The sequence below is a fragment of the Gopherus flavomarginatus genome, chromosome 4, assembly GCF_025201925.1.
Source record: "Gopherus flavomarginatus isolate rGopFla2 chromosome 4, rGopFla2.mat.asm, whole genome shotgun sequence".
Classification (NCBI taxonomy): domain Eukaryota; kingdom Metazoa; phylum Chordata; order Testudines; family Testudinidae; genus Gopherus; species Gopherus flavomarginatus.
In genome coordinates this window covers 122,523,450-122,542,752 of record NC_066620.1, presented here as the reverse complement: position 1 = coordinate 122,542,752, position 19,303 = coordinate 122,523,450, and the positions used below count along the sequence as shown (strand labels likewise).

Here is a 19,303-nt window from a genome sequence, read left to right as displayed (position 1 = left end):
TAGGAGAGAGAGACAGATTCAAGCTCCGTGAATCTAAACAAAGGGTTTCCCTTCACCCTTCCTCCTTCCCTTCACCCAGGGGCAATACAGATTCAAGCTCCGTGAATCTAACACAAAGAGGAAATTTATTCTTCCCTTCTCTTCACCAATTCCCTGGTGAGTACAGACTCAATTCCCTTGAGCCTCAACTGGGGAAAAAATCAAACAGGTCTTAAAAAGCAAAACTTTTAATAAAAAGAAGGGGAAAAAAGTACAAGTTATCTTTGCAATTTAGATGGTAAATATTACAGGGTCTTTCAGCTTATAGACAATAGAAAGAAAGCTTTCTCCAGCAGAAATACAATTTAAAATACTTTCACCCAAATACACCTTAAAACTCTACCAGCCAGATACACAGTTGCAAATACAGAAAAACAATTAAAAAGACTAAATTGTCTTTCTACTTTTGTACTTACAAAATTGGAACAGAAGATTAGAGAGCCTGTAGGTATGTGTGGTCACTCTCAGAGCCTAGAGAGAACAAAGCAAAACCCAAAACTACAAACAAAGGCTTCCCTCCACCGAGATTTGAAAGTATCTTGTTTCCTGATTGGTCCTCTGGTCAGGTGTTTTTTTTTGGTTCCCTGTTTGTTAACCCTTTACAGGTAAAAGAGACATTAACCCTTAACTATCTGTTTATGACACCCATTCAGTCTATATGCTAGAATGATCTATGTCTTCATACAGTATATGGGGAAATGGGAACTAGTGAACTGCAGAGTAGGTGGGTACGGAGACATAGATTTTACTGCTCCCCCCTCCGCCCACCAGATTTGAGTGAGTGGTTTGTGCAGGGTTGCTGTGCTACTGAAGTTTGGCCCAGGAAAGAAGTGCTTGGACAATGGCCCAGGTAGCTTCCACACCAGATCTAATGGAGCAGCTCTGCTAGCTCATCAGCTAAGAGCGGGTGGCTCTGAAGGCAGCGCCGCCACCGGCAGCGGCACAGAAGTAAGGGTGGAAATACCATACCAGGCCATTCTTACTTCTGCGCTGCTGCTGCTGATGGTGGTGGCGCTGACTTCAGAGCTGGGCACCCAGCCAGCAGCTGCCACTCCCCAGCTGCCCAGCTCTGAAGGCAGTGCAGAAGTAAGGGTGGCAATACTACAAACCCTCTACAATAGCCTAGCGACCCCCTTTTGAGTCGGGACCCCTAGTTTGAGAAACGATGACTTAAGGGCTTTACATGTTTGTATTTTGCCATTTTTAAATACATGTTTATGCTTTGTTATAACGTGAAATTTAAGATTTCAGTATCTGAAACCATGAAATTCAAATAACTTATCGTTTTGGGTAGCACTAAGAAAGTATTGCCAGGAACAGAAAAGATCCCTTTGTCTCTCAGCATTTCTGTGCTCCTGTATCAGAGGTGGACAAACTACAGCCCAAGGGCCACAACTGGTCCGCAGGACCCTCCTGCCCAGCCCCTGAAGTTCCCCCTCCCCCACAGCCTCAGCTCGCTCCGCCGTTGGTGCAATGCTCTGGGAGGCAGGGCTGCAGAGCCTGGCCTGACCCAGAGCTCTGAGCTGCACGGTAGCATGACTGACTCTCGCTAGGCGGCGCAACTGCCTGTCCTACTACTCTGGCCGGTGTGGCTGTAGCACCGTTAGCCACCAGTGCTCCAGGTAACACAGTCAGGGGGCAGGGAGCAGAAGGGGTTGGATAGAGGGCAGGGAAGTTTAGGGTGGTGGTGGTCAGGGGGTGGGGCAGTCAGAGGGTGAGGAGCAGGGGGGTTGAATGGGGTAGGAGTCCCAGAGGGGCAGTTAGGAAGGGGGGGTTGGATGGGGCAGTGGAGGGCAGTTAGGGGCAGGAGTTCTGGGGAAGGTCAGGGAGAAGGGGTGGTTGGATGGGGCAATGGTTCCGGGGTGGGGGCTGATAGGGAATGAGGGGGGTTGGATGGGACAGGAGTACCTGGGGGGTTGTCAGGGGGCGACAAGGACATCCATGAATGAAGAAAAAAGAAATGGGGTAAGTATTTAGCTGTTTCTCAGTCTTCCCCACTTCCAATTGATACGAGCCTTTATTTTTTTTAGCTTTTGCAACAAGCATCCTTGCACTTTCCCCCCATAATTCCCTCTGTGTGGGAGGAACTACCTGTAAAAAATAAATACATTAAAAAATGTAAAGCCTACCCATTATCCTCTTTGTAGTGTCTTCTTAACACCTTTGTCATGATGCTTGCAATACTCTGAACACTAGTTAGGCAGCTGCTGTGCGGTGGTAACTGCTTATGATATCAATCATGAGTGGCTGGTACTTTGTATTTTTCTTATCTCATATCCACATTATTGCTCATTGCATACTTGGATGGTAAGCTCATCTGGGTCAGGAAATCTCGTTTCATTAAATGAGTATGTTCAGTGCATAGTGTAATGGGACCTGAATCCTGATTGGTGTGTCTAGATGCTACTGAAATACAAATAATAAAGTAGTCTAATTCCTGTAGGATGTTTTGGGGCCTGGGTGTGGAGAAAAATATAAATGGGTAAGAGACTAATTATTATAATGTGGTTGTTCTTCATGCAGAATATCTTGTATTTTACAGTCATTTTCATTCTGCATTCCAGTGTGGACTGATTGTTTAAATGTAAGTTTCTGCGGTAGTCTGTAATGGCTTTTAATGAGATGAACATCTATGTGATATGCATATTTTTTTTTAGATTATTCAGTAGAGATTTATATGGTAGATAGGAACAGCTCCAAATCTCCATAAATTTGTATTTAAACAATAGCCTCTAATAACTCCAGAATAGCCATTAAAGTCTATCTAATCAATAATATATATCATTAAAAGTACTAACGTAAAGACAGATTTAAGAACTTGTAAAAGTCCATATGTTTGCATTTTTATGAGCTATGTTTATTCTTTCATTGTATTTAATTTTTTAAAGTACTTTGGCTTGGTTGGGAGATTTTTGCTGTGCTGTAACTAACTTGCAGTTGCCACTGGGGAATACCTGTGAAAGATGCTGTACTGCAAAACAAGTTACTTGTTTCATCTGAATATTCTTTCCTATATACTTCTATGGGGCAAGTCCTGCTCCCTAATCGGACAGTATGCAGGGCTCTTGGTGCAGTGGAATCAGTGCAACTCTGGACCCGTGCAAGATTTGAGGAATCTGACTCTTGGGGAACATTGCTTTGGGGGTGTTCTGTCCCTAACCATACAGCCATATTGTGAGGGAGGAACAGAGAGACAAGATGGAAATGAGACCAGTGGATCTACCAACCATTCTCCTCCATGGATCTTCCCAGTCAATAGTGTTTATGATGACAAGCCTACATTTTGTATAACTACATGGGTCACATCCTCCATCAAAGTAGTACAGATGTCTCTTGGGTGGAACGCAGCATCTGTTTTACAGTGCATAATTACTCCTCATGGCAATTTGACTTAAACTGAAGAATACTCCAGCACAGTGGAGACTATAGGAGAAATTTAGATAGGCAGAATGTAATAACTCAAATTGGAATTTGACCAAGGCATTGAGGCTAATACCTTATATCTCATACAAAGGGTACCATGGGATCTTTCACAACCACAAGTGGTCAGACCCTCAATATGACATCTCATCTGAAAGCTGGCAACTCCAGCAAGCCCAGTTCCTTTGTAACACTGATTTGGAGTGTTATCTAAGTTAGGTCAGAAGAAAGAGCGCCACTTACTGAACTGCCAACACCAATTCAACAGCACTAGCTTTCCCACCAAAATATTAACTTAGATTGGCCTTGTTTACTTTGTGAGTTCTGACATGATCATAGCTCGAGGTGATATAGTTTCAGGCAATAACATTTTTTCGGAAAGCAGAAGAGTCTGTTTGGCAGTTGAGGGTTTTGAGCAGTGAAGATATCTTGGGACATATATAACACTTGTAAATCATCTGTTTCATCACGTAACTGACTGAAATATAACTACCTGGTATCTAATTTCTGATCATGAGATTGTTAAAATGTTTTCCCCTGATGCATTTATGTTTACATTTTAAACAGAAACGTTACTGCTTTTGAGACTGCATGGGATCTTTAATTCTAAGCAGGTTTTGAAATACAGCAATACTGCCTCATAGTTGTAGTTCAGTTGCCTCATGCCCCCATTTTCAACCATGGTCAGTGGCTCCCATGATGAACTACCTCTTCTCTCCCTAAGGAGACTCTGTCAGATCATTGGACATGTAGTCCAACCAGAGAGCCCAGCCTATGGAGGAGAATGAGAGACTGAGTCACCAAAACTGCAACTCCCATGAAGCATAGCAGCAGCATTTCCAAATTTAATATATTCCAGTTAAAATTTTTGGTATTCAAATTTCATCTGAAAATCAAAACTTTCCATGGGAAAAACCCAGCTTTGACCCATTTTAATTCTATGGTTGCCTTTGTCTTTTGCATATTGGCAGCTTTAGTCCGTGAAACTGTTACCGAAATATTGGGTCTGCCTAGCTGAGAGCCAATTAACAGCCTGACAGGGATAAGGAAAAATGCTTTATTCTGCAGAAAAAGGAGAGCCTGTACCTTGGTACAAAAGACTCTGTCTTACACAAATTTCACAAACCTTTTATACACATTCAGACAAAGACCCTTGCGTGTTAATACTTGATTGGTAAGTGTAAAATCTCATATTCCCCTTATCTGGGTAGTACTGACTGGTTTGGAGCAGGATCTTCCTGCTTTGAGGCAGAGGAAAAGAGAGAATGCAAAAATTCAGGCTACTGTGTCCATGAGCAGTACTCACCCCCACCCTACTGGCCGCTTGTAATCTATTAAGGGGGGTCAGCCAGCTTTCACAATCCCCTCCTTCGGGCCTGGCAAACCCAGATTGCCAGGCCCATTACGTAATTTACGATCAAGCTGAAGAGACAGGTACTGAGTTGTTTTACAGACAGCAGAACCTTTGGTTACAGCATTATACAGACATTTTGTGCATTGTATTACTATTCAAACAATACATAGGAAGAACAGACAGAAAATAATTCATTTAACAATTGTACGGAAAAGGCCAGTATACCATGACCCAAGGTCTGGGAGAAGGTCCTCAAAATTAAAGGTGTGATCAAGAGATACAGCATGAAAAACAACAGCAGCGTTTTTAATAGCCTATAAATCCTGTTCAATTAAGCCAGAATGATTAACAGCATTTTTCCCCGATGCGAGCACAAACCCCCTCTATTTCAGCATTTATAGCATCTAACACACGTATATTTTGCAAAGCCACTTCTGCTACTTTATCAATCTCTCGCTGTAACTTTTGAAAAGCGTCTATTAATGCATTAGCGGCTTTCTTAAGCCCTGCGGAACTATTTACAACTGCTCTCTCTAGTTTAGCTACCCCCAACTCAGGGATGATTGCACGGACAAAAGAATGGAATCCTGTTTGTCTGACAACTAAGGGATTGGGGCACTGACTATAAATCAGTTAGGTATACCAGGTGGTCTAATTTCCCAGATGTCTCGGTGAATAATCCAGTCCCACATGCATCCTCCCCATGGACCCGTCAGGATTCGGTATGTGGAAGCGCACACCCCCCTAACTGGTCCAAATGCTTGGAAGGAGCACTGTGAATGTCCACACTTCTACTCAGAAAGTGTCCAAATATGTTTCCATGACCACAGATCAGATGGTACTCCTGATGTGTCTGTAAGGGCAGTGGGCCAAGTCTGGTGCTCAAGATCACTCCGAATGGCCATCAGCTGGTCATTCAGGAAATCCTGAATTTCTAAACATACTAGATCCCACTGCAATGCCTTCCCAGCCTCAGTGATATTCAATACCATCTTTCCTTGGTGTAGTACTATATTACATCTGTTATTTATGTATCCTTGATATTTTCAAAAGGCATTAACATTAATAGCCTAGGAGGGGGTGTATTACAGGGTAACAGGGGAGATGGCAGGGGCAACAAGGTGCCCGTGGTATCTGTCATTTTAAATCCAACTAGGGAGAGCAATACATACTGAAGGATTTATCCAGAACACAGGGCACAGCCTGTAGAACAAACCCCAAAATCCAATTAATATCACAATCCCAAGCATGGGTCCCACAATTTTTTTTCTGCTAGTATATAATTCTTTGTTTCTTCACCAGGGTCAGTTTTTAATGTCCTTTTTAGTCAGGAATCCCTGGACTTTGGCAATTTTAGTGGAGTGAGTGTTCCTTCTTCTTCCCTGAAACAGTTGTGGTTCAGCATTCTACAGGGGAGAGGTTACCAGCACATCACCCTGTAACGGTTTTGATTCTTCTAGAAAAATTCAAAGGCACAGTAGATCTGTCAGTGGACAAGGGAGAGGTTACCAGCACTTCACCTTGTACTTTCCCCTGCTGTCCAGAAGGCACAGTGGAGTTAGAAGGAGAAATAGGCTAAGCATCAGTAGGAGAATCCTCCCGAGGTGGAGGGATCTTTTTGCAGTGAGAATCTTGGGTCCAAGCAGTCAGTCTTTGGCACTTCACAGCAGTGTTGGTAGTTAGCAGGACTTAATAAGGGTCTTTCCAGCATGGAGCCAGAGCAGTCTTTCGTTGGTGGACCTTTACATTGATCCAGTCTCCTGATTCCAAGGAGTGGCAGGGCTGCTAGGGTCTTTGGGTAGCGCTTCTTTATCTGTGAGAAAAGGAACCTAACACATTTCATTAGTGCCTGGCAGTGTTTTGCAGATCTCATAGCTGCTTGGGCACATCCACACACGCCCCCTTTTCTTGGTTTTTAGCCAAGTCATAGCTGTGAGCAGTGTCCTTGAACGGAGCCAGTGTCTTATCTTCAGTCTGCTAGCTATTATTTTTTTCTTTCCAGTTAACTCATTCTGTTCTTTTTTTCTTTTCCCTTTTTGGCTTCTTTTAACCTACAAAGGAGACTTTCACTCTTCACTCATACACCTTTTCCCAACAACGAACCCATAAACATTGCCATTATACAGTACATTAGTCTTATTATTCAATGTATGCCACATATACCCTTCGACTAAAATAACTTTATTACAGAGCTTTGGAGCAACAAGCCAGGACAAGCACACCCACTTTGAGGAATTCATTCAATACAACCTTTAGTCCAATAGCTTCCCACCATCCCCAGCCCTCTGGCTAGAAATCTGAGGTAGCCAGAAGGATCCCATGTACAATATGGGGAGTGGGTTAACTTTTCATGTCCTTGCTCCCAAAAACTGTTGGTATGCAAATTTTAATTTTTTATTAAAAGATTTGGCCAATGAAGTTTCTTTTTTTTTACTTAAGCAAATGTGTTAGACTTTAGTATATCACATTTTTCTGATTTATCCGAACACTTTGTATTCCAAGTTGAATAAAACAAGTATCTGCATTCCAATCCAACCCCTCTGCCTGATTCCAAACCAGACCATCCCATGAAAACACTAAACACAACAATTCCGGCCACGAGACAAACACCACAAGACAGAACATAGAACACAAAACATAATTTCTATTGTGCCAGTAAATGCATGATATGCTGAATGCTGTTCAGCTGGCATTAGTTTTCTCTGATTATCTGAAAGACAAAAACCAGAGGTCTACCCCTTCTGGTCAGTCAATCATTACTTAAATATACTAATACCCTTGTTGACTTCAGGCAAAACAGAGGAATTACCCCATATTTTTTTTTTTGTATTTGTTTCATAGGCAGCCCAGGTTTCGGTGGCTTCTACCTTATCAGTTCGATAATTTGCATTAATACAGATGCTTTCTGGCTTGCTTTTGGATCCAAAGCTATCCACAGCTTAAAGATTCTTACCTTAAAAGGGACATAATTAACCTTACCAGAATTTTGATTGCTTTTTACTTTTAACTCCTGCTTTCAAACACTGAAAGAAAACATCACTACTTATAGTGCCCCTTAGAGCCTAATAAAATTTCAATTACATAGCACTGTATATATTTCTTTAGCTAATTCAACTAAATTGTTCATAGCCAAATGATTACAATCTAATAATTTCTTTGCCTCAATTTATTTGCAAACATTTCAAAGACACCAAGAACTTTCCTCTTGAGCATTTTACACAGTTCAACTGCTGTTCCCTCCAGCAGCTACAGAGTTAACTTCTCACTCTTCCTTAAATCACTTGCTTGTCTCCCAACAGCCACTTTTATCAACTCAAATCACCATTTCAAGATATTGTCTTGGGTATTTGAAATCCTCATGCGTACACTTACTTACTTCCTCCTTCCACTATACCCTCAGAATTTCCAACCTGTTTTCCAATCTCTCTGTATGTTGCCTGCCCGCCTGGGCCCGATCCTGCTTTTCTCGCTGAACCGCCCCTTCCATGGACACCAACTTGTTCCACTACCAGTTTAGCTAGGAGGGTGGGCTTCTTAACTAGCCCCCACCCTTCCTGGTCTCTTCCCTTAAACATTCTTACTCACAAGACTACCCGAGTCCTTCCTCCTGAGGCTTGTCACCTGGACAAAAACACATGGTCCATTGGCGTTTAACTATTCAATTTCCTCTTGACATTCCTTTCTGAACACCAAGTAAAGGCCATTTACTGTACATATAATCCAAAACCCTTTAGAGGGTTTACCCAGAGACCCACCCATCCGTCTGCTGACATTCAAACAGAAAAGAGAATTACACAGAGAACAGAGGGAATTACAGTCTAATCCAGGTTTTTCTACTTCTATTACACTGACCACTACAGGGGACGGGACAGAAGGATCTCAATTCAACCTCAGAGCTTCCTCGCACGCATGGCTTCCACTCTGAGGAATTACGAACGAGAGGTTCAGTTCCACCCACACTCCTAACGCCCAAATGTATACATAGCAGAAGAACAGCAGTAACCGGTTAAACAGAACAGAACCAGATAACCAGATAAGAGGCCCGCCTCTAACCAGAACCAGATAGTATTTCCTTATCCTATTAGGGCTCACCTTATCGGAGCACGAACCCCAGGGGCTGCGGAGAAGTGAGGAAGAGGGGTTAAGCACCCCAGTGGTGCCACTCCTAGTTCGCCGCAGCCGTCCGGAGTCCAATGTCCGAGCTAGGAGAGTCCCGGCGGAGTCGCCAGAAACTGTTACCGAAATATCGGGTCTGCCTAGCTGAAAGCCAATTAACAGCCTGACAGGGATAAGGAAAAATGCTTTATTCTGCAGAAAAAGGAGAGCTTGTACCTTAGTACAAAAGACTCTGTCTTACACAAATTTCACAAACCTTTTATACACATTCAGACAAAGACCCTTGCGTGTTAATACTTGATTGGTAAGTGTAAAATCTCATGTTCCCCTTATCTGGGTAGTACTGACTGGTTTGGAGCAGGATCTTCCTGCTTTGAGACAGAGGAAAAGAGAAAGTGCAAAAATTCAGGCTACTGTGTCCATGAGCAGTACTCACCCCCACCCTACTGGCCGCTTGTAATCTATTAAGGGGGGTCAGCCAGCTTTCACAAAACTGACTGAGGAGGCCGTGATATGGAGTAGGAAAATGGAAGTCTTTTTAACAATGCAGCTTTCTGTAAGGATTTAAAAATCTGCCTCCAGCTTGATCCAAGTTAAATGGGATGTTTCTTTAAAATATGTACTTTAATAAACATAAATCCAGTGACCCTGCAAGCTATGCCTGTGGGAGTTTTAGCTCTTGGTAGACCCATGCAAGCTGGACAAATCAAAGGATAGGGACCAGTGAAAAGCAGTCCATAAGCATCCAGGTTGGAGATTGAGCTATCAGCTAACAACCTATCATCCTTTAAAAAATTTAACTGATACACAAGAAGGTAGCCATTCTGGCAAACAACATGATTGAGATAGCAGGGTCTTGTTTGTACATGTGCAACACCTGTAGAAATGATTCATAATAAAACAGAAACCCAGGTCCTTATATCTAACTTTATGCCTAGCATCTCCTGTCAATAAACAAGCAAGAAATATTATTCATTTGGGATGAGAAACAGCATGCTAGCCCCATTATGCTAAAACATGCTGTATATGTCAGCAGGTTCCTCTGCATAAATAATCATTGAGGATAGTTAACAGTGCTGGATTTTAAAATGATTTGATGTACCTTTCAAATGGAAGCTATTGTGTATCAGAAAGTCTAAATAAATAATCTGTGCCTTTCTTATTTCTCTGCATCCAGGTGGTAGGTAGCTTCCTTTCTCATGGCTGGTGTTCTGCTGACGAACTGTCCTTTTTGTGTGCTGGGTTTTGGTTTTGGGTGGATTTTTTTATTTCTGTCTTTTTGTTTTGTAAGCACGCTCTGGTCATTTCCCTTTTTACTGCGGTAACATCAAATTTGTCCTGTGTGTGTGAGTGAACTATGTAGATTAAAAGTTAAACAGCTACTTTGATGCATTATTGATCTACCAGTAGAACGCTGAGGCCTGCATGCTCATTCTGGTGTGTAGATAGGAAATTTTATCCTCATGTCTGACCTCTGAAATCTTTAATTAGTAGTAATATATTAAGTGGTTGTTGTTTTTTTTAAACAAATTCTCAGGGTTGCCAGATATCTGATTTTTGACCAGAAAGTCTGGTTGAAAAGGGGACCTGGCAGTAGTTAGCATTGCTGACCGGACACTAAAAGTTTGGTTCCCAAAGTAACTGCGATCAGTTCCCAGCTGAGAGGGCAGAAAGACCAGCAGCTGCTAATAGTGAGTCTCGGGGCAGCTACAGGGGGCCTCTCCCCACCCATGGAGGTGGCTCCAGCTGAGAAGCAGCCCAGCCAGGGGCTGGAGAAGGGGAGCACCTGCAGGTTCGCACCGATGCTGCAAGCAGAGTGGGCGAGCTCCAAGCATGCTGGAGAGGCAGTGGGAAGGAAGGGGGCAGCCCGCTACCTGCAGGGCATAGATGTCTGGAGAGGGCCATTCAGAGAGCAACCCCTGGGGCTGTTTGAAGAGCAGCCCCTGGCTCAGCTCTGTTAGGGTTGCCAATTTTGATTGGACATATTCCTAGTGGTTTCATCGCATGACATATTTAATTAAAGATTAATCTTTAATTCCTGGAGACTCTAGGGCAATCCTGGAGGGTTGGCAACCCTATGCTCTGCTCACTCCCCACTGGCCACCAAGGGGCCCAGGATCCGCATGGGGCTGGTTCCCCTGAGGGGCCGGGCTTTGAATCCTGGCTCTGTGCACAGTGCAATCATCATGCAGGTAGGATCCTGCCTGTACCTGGGTGCCACTCCCGCTCGTTCCAGGTGGCTGAAGTTGGCAGGCTCTGGCACTTTGCAGCCCACCCATCCTAGCTGCAGACGAGGTAGCCCAGTAGCCGGGGCCCCAAGAGCCCCTGGCTGTGGGGTGTGGACAAACCAGGAGTGGAGGCTCATTAAACCCCTCAGAAGAAGCAGAGAGACCCTGGAACCAGTATTTCCATGTATGTTTTCTGGAGCCAGGCAGGGCGAGCAGGTTGCGGCTACAAACAACGGCAAATTCCCAAGATGGAAGCGAGCAACGTGCTCCACATCCCCAGAATGGCAGGGGATGCCTGAGAATGTTTGGGACTGTCCCTTGCCTTGGTGTTGGAGGTCTGTGGGAGCTGGGAAGCAGGACTTCTGGGTTCTCTCTCTGGTTCTGGAAGGGGAGTGGGACCTAATGGGTTAAAGCAGGGCGGGAGTGGGAAGGCTGGAACTAAGGGCTCCTGAGCTCTATTCCTGGCTCAGAGAGGAGAATGGTGTTTTGTGGTTAGAGCAGGGTGGGCCTGGGAGCCAGAACTCCTGGGTTCTATCCCTGGGCCTTGTCTCTGGGAAGGGAGTGGGGGCTAGTGGGTTAGAGTGGCAGGGGGGAGGCATCTGGAAGTCAGGACTCTTGAGTTCTATTCCCAACTCATCCACAGACTTGTTGTGTGACTTGTGTGAGTGGCTTATGAAGAGAGCCTTACCCCATCCCCACAGGTAACTGATGGGATGCGGAGAGTGCGGCAGTCCCTGGGCTGGGGTGGAGGGGGCAGAACCTTGTGGGAGTGAGTGGAGTAGGTCTAGTTTTCAGAAATTGCAAAGCTGGCAACCCTATTTCTACGCAGTCCATTATCTTGGATGTTTCAGTTTGATAACTGGAGGTATAATGACTTTTGCTGTCTATTTATTTCTTAAAATAAGATCTGGTATTACAATTCATGAATTTATAAAGCTTAAAATTAGCACATTGGACAGTTTTTTTGGTCTCCTGCTGTGACCTTGCTGCTGTTATTGCCTGACTGAACCTCTTCCTTGCTTGGTGTGTTGTTTTTCCTCCTCCATAGGTGTGAGAGTAACTCTGTGACATGGTCTCCAGATTGTCTTGCCACCTGCCTCCTCCGTCAGTGGACAGATTGAAACAGGCCATGTCTATTCACATCAAGGCAGAGTGGCTCTGATTTTGTTTCAGCTTGTCATATTGCTTCACTGACAGAGAGTGCAGCTGGTCAGAAGAATTCTATCTACTTGGTTATGAAGGGATGGGTCTTGACTGATCCGTTAAAATATGATGAAACTCATTCAGGATTTAAGGTTTACTATCATACTTGCTGCAGGGAGGTCTTCTCTTCTGTCCGTCTTTTTTAATACTTGTGCCATTCATAGAGTTTGGTACATGACTGCATGTGAGTCTTCTGTTACGTATGGTGCAAATCAGCACTACTGGTATAAAACTAATACAAGCAGAAAATCCCAGGATTTGGAATAAACTATCTACATAAATATTATGTATGCTTATTCTCTCCACCAAAAATATGTACATCTCTACTGTGTTATGTCCACATATATACCATCCTGCATATTGAATGCAGACCAAAAGTAGCTGCTTGTGAGTTTCAACCAGACATTATATAACAAAACTTATAAAATTGTAGGGAAATATTTGGATCCAATTCTTATGGAAAATTGCTGAGATGATATGCAGAAATAATAAATGAAATCCCATATTTTTCCTGTGATTTATTTACATGGTGTTTGTCAACAAATTGTATATGCTGGGAATCTAGTTAGAGCTCTACAAAATCCATTAAATGTTTAAAAATCATTCTGAAATCAATGGACTTTTCATGAAATACTACTCTTCCATTTTCTTCTTTCCTATCTCCCTGTGTGCAATTTTTGGAAAAGCCTGGTTGGAAGGGGCATGCTATATTGACCTGAATATTTTATATTGTCCTGTACATAAGTAGGGGCATATCTTATGTATTCCTCCCCAAATTAATTGCTGTATGGTCATTTCCATTCTCTTCTCCATTCCCCACTATTACTATATCTTTCTCATTTTTCTCCTATCCCCATTTCATTCTCTTTTCATTTTGCCATTATCTGAAACTCTTTGTTTCCTTCTTTGCTATAAAGTGGAAGTTAGATGGCTCATGAGATTGGTATATGATAATGGGATATAGAGTCTTTCACCTCTAGGTAACCAATTCAGATTTTATACAGCTAAATTCTGGAACAATCATAGCACAAGGTAGAAGCTATCTGTGAACTCTGTAAAATGTCCTTGGTCTCAATGGACTGGGAAAATGTCCGGATCACTAAAACTATCATAACAATTAACTCCTTTTGAGTAGCCTCAAGCAGAGAGATCAAAGATTGCATGTTCATGGTGATAAAAATATTCCATCTTCCACAGAGGTGGTCCCTTTGGATCGAGTTGAGGCACAGAGGTGGTGTAATGAGAGAAGACTGAATTGCATTTCATTTGTCTATTTGATATGTATTTTGTGGAGAGAGACTTTTTGTCTTTAGCAGTACCAATAATTTCACAGTGTTTATTCAAAATGCTAGGAAAATATTGTTGCTATATTTATGCACAGTGCAATTTTCCGTAAAGTCTGCCTGCCATATAATTTAACAAGATATCCACAACTAGAGCTGGGTGGAAAATGGAATTTTTTCCCCATGAGAATTTTCCTAGGAGAAGTCCTCCATTGGAAAATATCCTATTGGTAAATAATGGTTTTCCCACAGGAAAGTTAAAAGAAATTTGTGTGTGGAGCAGCCTGCTTTTCCCCATTTTCTTACCATTTTCCAAGTTGTAGAAGTGTGAAAAGTTGTGGTGGGGTTCTACACTGTAAGTAACACTTTTTGAGAGTTTGAAATTCTGAGAAAATTGAAGTGAGAAACTCACTTTTTTAAATGATCTCTCTGAAAGTAAAATTTTCAATTTCTCTTAACTTTTCCCCTCACTTCTCTAGGAGAGGAGATAAAGTGGGCATCTTCCAACCATTTCTAATTGAAAAATTTCAAAAAGACCAAACAAATTTCCTGGTCAACTGTTTTTTTGTGAAGAATAATAGAAATGTAGCACTGGAAGTAACCTTGAGAGGTCAAGTCAGTGAGTTTTTTTTTTTTCCTTTATGAACAACTTGTTGTGGAAACAACTTCAATCAGCTCTACTCACAGCTTTCTGTAGGTTATTGTGAAGCTTAACTTGAGCTCAAGACAAAGAAAGCATAAAATAGATTATATGTAAGATTTTTCTTTTATTGTGCATATATAAGTATGATGGTTCATCCTAATCATGCAAATGTTTACAATCAGGTGGACCTTAGTAGTATATCACGAATCTATAATTTTTACAAGTGGCATACTGAAGTGAAAGATGGAAGGTTAGTTGAAGTTAAAACAGATAATGCAGTGAAAAAGAAGCAATGTTCTTACTGGAGAGATGCTATCTGTTTGCTGTTCTCATCTTTTTTGATGGAAACACATTTCTATATGTCTTGTAAGATAAAATGAATGATAGAAATGAAAAGGATTGCCAAAAGTCAAATTGCCTCATCAGAATCTCTTCAGCTAGATGTCTACATACAGTTGCAGATAATTACTTAGTCAGAATGCCATGAATGATGTTAATTTGCCTTTAGGTAATGCACTTTTAGCTGACTGTGATAATAAAAACATATTGTTATATTTTTTTATTTGGTTTAGAAAACTCTAAAATTCTTTAATAAAACTGAAGCTAAGAATATCAGATAAAAAACCACTTCTTCAAGTAAAGGTACATACCATACTCTTAGAGTTTGAAATCCTTGAGGCAGCTAGTTGTAGGGTATTTGGATTTCCTGAGGTCTAGATAGAAGATTTCCTATTTAATATCAGTTTTTTAATTCTGCAGTTTTGGCCCACCTGTCTGGATTGGAAAGGTGCTCAGGGTACCAAATAAAATCTCACTACTGTCTAAATCTTCCTGATGAAGGCTTCTCCTTCTACAGTAATTGTGGTTTTTGCTTCACCCCTAGATAGCTTTAGATGTGTAAGTGTATACAGGATCAGCAGCTTAGTGCAGATAGTCAGGGACATTACAAATATCCTACAATACACAGCACACATTTCACTGCAATTTTTTTGGATATCTTCAATGAAGGTTTGTGTTTGGGAGCAGGTCTAAGATTTATCCATCTCTAATGTGGGCAATGGTGGCTCTCAGTTCCCAGATTAGTTCTAATTTTCTGCTATGGTGAAAAAAAGTTCCATGGCATGGCGTTAACATTTTAGACTAGTCCGAATTTTTCAATTGTTCCCCTGTTTTTCTTTGGTTTTTCCTGTTTAACATCCTAAAAATGAAGTTTGGGAACTCTGTGCCTTATATCAGGGAGAAACATTCTAGTGTCTTTATCAGGTTTCCAGTACAAAGATACAGCATATATACAGATACTGCATAAGAAGTATATTGTAGTGTGCTGTTAGACACTGCTTATAACTGCATTGAGGCTTGACTCTTCTGAATAGCTGCAGGAGATCTGAATTTATTGTCCGCAGGAAGAACTATCAAACGAAGCACTGACAGTTGAGCTTTTAATAATGTAATATGGTAACTTTGGGCTTGTTATATTTTAATTCAGTAGCCCCAGTTTTGGCTCTAAGTTCCACAGGGCTGGTCCATCTTGTCTCCTTCAGAGGCTAGAGCTCTGATTCATCATAGACTTTAACACATGCTTAGCTGGAAAACACATGAATAGATCCATTGTCTTCAAAGCTGAATTGGGGCTTAATCCATCAAGTACTGCACTGTACTTCCCCAAGATGGTTGGCACCCAAGGAATTCAGAATGCAGGCTTTGGAAAGACCCATTTTCTGATATGAAAAAAGCAAAGTCTTCCTATAGATAAAGGTGCTGATACAAAAGGAGGGATTTTCAAAAATTCCTAGAGTTCTGATTTCCTTAACTCCAACGATTTTCAATGAGAGGTGGGTACCTTACTGTGCTGTTGAATATAACTCATTATTATTACCTGGATTACACTAGTGCCTGAAAGCCCAGTCAAAATAAGGGGGCCCTGGTCATAGGCCTTGTACAAACACACAGTAGGTGACAGTCCCTGCTTCCAAGAACTTACCATCAAATTTAAGGCCTGGTCTCCACTTAAAAGTTAAATCAACCTAGCTACATTGCTTGGGGGTGTGAAAAGTTCACTGAGTGCCATAGTTAGGTTGACGTAACCCCAGTATAGATGCAGCTAGGTCAACAGAAGAATACTTTCATCAGCTTAACTACCTCTTCTTGGAGAGATGGATTACCTACATTGATAGCAAAACCTCTCCCATCAATGTAGAAAGCATCTATATTATGGCATTACAGTGGCACAACTGCAGCTGCTATAGTGTAGACACACCCAAAGATAAGATGCAAAGTGGTAACAAGTAACTGGGGGAAGGGATAAAAGGGTAGAAAGAGAATTACAGTAACAGTTGTGGGAGCATGGGGTAACCAACTTGTGTGCGCATCTTGATAGTGTTGAGACATTTTACTCTGAATAAGAATTAAATAAACAAATATCAGGAATATCTGAACACGGAGGCATAAAGTCAGTTGAGCACATCCAAAGAGGATGCTTACGTCCACACAGCTGTGTAACGATCCCAGTTATTTGTCCGTGGACCCAAGCAGTATGAATTATGGGTAGCAGTTTGTTTCTTCCCTTTGATCCTATGCATATAGAGATAACAACAGCAAAATCGGAACAGAAGAGAGTACTGGACTAGAACACTGTGCCAATGCAACTCGAGAGCAGAAACCTAGCTTCTTTGGCATGTGCCATGGACTAGAAGTTGAAAGCAGCAGGTTGCTGGAAAAGAAGCATGTCAAGTCAGACCATACAAATTAGGAGAAGTGGTGGCGGATGGAAGAGGCAGGGGGAACCACTGTGCTGTAAGTTAGGGTTCCTTGGGCTTGGAACTGAAAATGCTGTAATAAGGCAGTTTGTTTAGGACCACTCCCATTGGTGACCTTGGAGAAGAGGGCAGTTTAACAGTCACTATCGGGCAACCTTACATGTAAACAGATAGGGCTCTATCTTTTATCTGACTGCACACTATTAACCAGCATTTGTAAGCCTTGGCTCATTAGGGCTGTGAACAATACTAATTAGCTGTACTGCTCATCATACATGGAATGACTGTATTTAGAATTGGTTATTTATTAGCTGTGTACTTATCTTGCACTATTCCACACAGTCAGTGATGTTTCTCAGTGGTTAATATGAAAAAACCCACACAAACAAATGTAATTAGTTGCCTGTGTTGCGAATAAAGGAAGAGATTAAGTACGCTCTTCTTAACCATTCAGTTATGCTCTATCAGCTGGCTAATCACTTCTCCAGTCAAGTGTATAGCTTACTTCATGGCTCCTTCCTAGATAGGTGTCTTTTGTCAGTTTTTGACATGGGATTTCTTTTTCAAAGAAAAGCAGCAAAGAATCCTGTGGCACCTTATAGACTAACAGGCGTTTTGGAGCATGAGCTTTCGTGGGTGAATACCCACTTCGTCAGATGCATGTAGTGGAAATTTCCAGGGGCAGGTATATATATGCAAGCAAGCTAGAGATAATGAGGTTAGTTCAGTCAGGGAGGATGAGGTCCTGTTCTAGCAGTTGAGGTGTGAAAACCAAGGGAGGAGAAACACCACTGATTTCCTGAGGAAACTACAATGCATTGGTGACCTTCCAGAAAACACCATCCTAGCCACCATGGATGTAGAGGCTCTCTACACAAACATCCCCCACACAGATGGAATACAAGCTGTCAGGAACAGTATCCTGATGATGCCACAGCGCAACTGGTTGCAGAGCTCTGTGCCTTTATCCTCACACACAACTATTTCAAATTTGATGACAATATATATCTCCAGATCAGTGGCACCGCTATGGGCACCCGCATGGCCCCACAATATGCCAATATTTTTATGGCCGACCTGGAACAACGCTTCCTCAGCTCTTGTCCACTCACGCCCCTTCACTACCTACACTGCATTGATGACATCTACATCATCTGGACCCATGGGAAGGAGACTCTGGAAAAATTCCACCACGATTTCAACAGCTTCCACCCCACCATCAACCTCAGCCTGGACCAATCTACATGGGAGGTCCACTTCCTAGACACCATGGTGCAAATAAGTGATGGTCACATTAACACCACCCTATATCGAAAACCTATGGACCGCTATGCCTATCTTCATGCCTCCAGCTTCCATCCCAGGCACACCACATGATCCATTGTCTACAGCCAAGCACTGAGGTACAACCGCATCTGCTCTCACCCCTCAGACAGAGACCAGCACCTACAAAATCTCCACCAAGCATTCTCAAAACTACAATACCCGCACGAGGAAATAAGGAAACAGATCAACAGAGCCAGGAGTGTACCCAGAAGCCTCCTACTGCAAGACAAACCCAAGAAAGAAACCAACAGGACTCCACTGGCCATCACATACAGTCCCCAGCTAAAACCCCTCCAACGCATCATCAGGGATCTACAACCCATCCTGGACAATGATCCCACACTTTCACAGACCTTGGGTGGCAGGCCAGTCCTCGCACACAGAGAACCTGCCAACCTGAAGCATATTCTCACCAGTAACTGCACACCGCACCATAGTAACTCTAGCTCAGGAACCAATCCATGCAACAAACCTCGATGCCAACTCTTCCCACATATCTACACCAGCGACACCATCACAGGACCGAACCAGATCAGCCACACCATCACCGGTTCATTTACCTGCACGTCCACCAATGTAATATACGCCATCATATGCCAGCAATGCCCCTCTGCTATGTACGTCAGCCAAACTGGACAGTCTCTACGGAAAAGGATAAATGGACACAAATCAGATATTAGGAATAGCAATATACAAAAACCTGTAGGAGAACACTTTAACCTCCCTGGCCACACTATAGCAGATCTTAAGGTGGCCATCCTGCAGCAAAAAACCTTCAGGACCAGACTTCAAAGAGAAACTGCTGAGCTTCAGTTCATCGGCAAATTTGACACCATCAGCTCAGGATTAAACAAAGACTGTGAATGGCTTGCCAACTACAAAACCAGTTTCACCTCCCTCGGTTTTCACACCTCAACTGCTAGAACAGGGCCTCA

General features: G+C 42.5%; 1 protein-coding gene and 1 long non-coding RNA gene across 2 annotated transcripts in view; one reads left to right on the top strand and one right to left on the bottom strand.

The window, feature by feature from the left end:
• The window catches only part of CLVS2 (clavesin 2), a 67,820-nt gene that overhangs the window by 26,990 nt on the left and 21,527 nt on the right, over positions 1-19,303 (top strand). The window lies entirely within an intron of this gene.
• Positions 4,501-9,294, bottom strand: LOC127049353 (uncharacterized). The gene is made up of 2 exons (XR_007773953.1): positions 9,186-9,294; positions 4,501-4,585 (listed from the first exon to the last, which is right to left on the bottom strand). It is a non-coding gene; the product is annotated as an uncharacterized LOC127049353 (long non-coding RNA).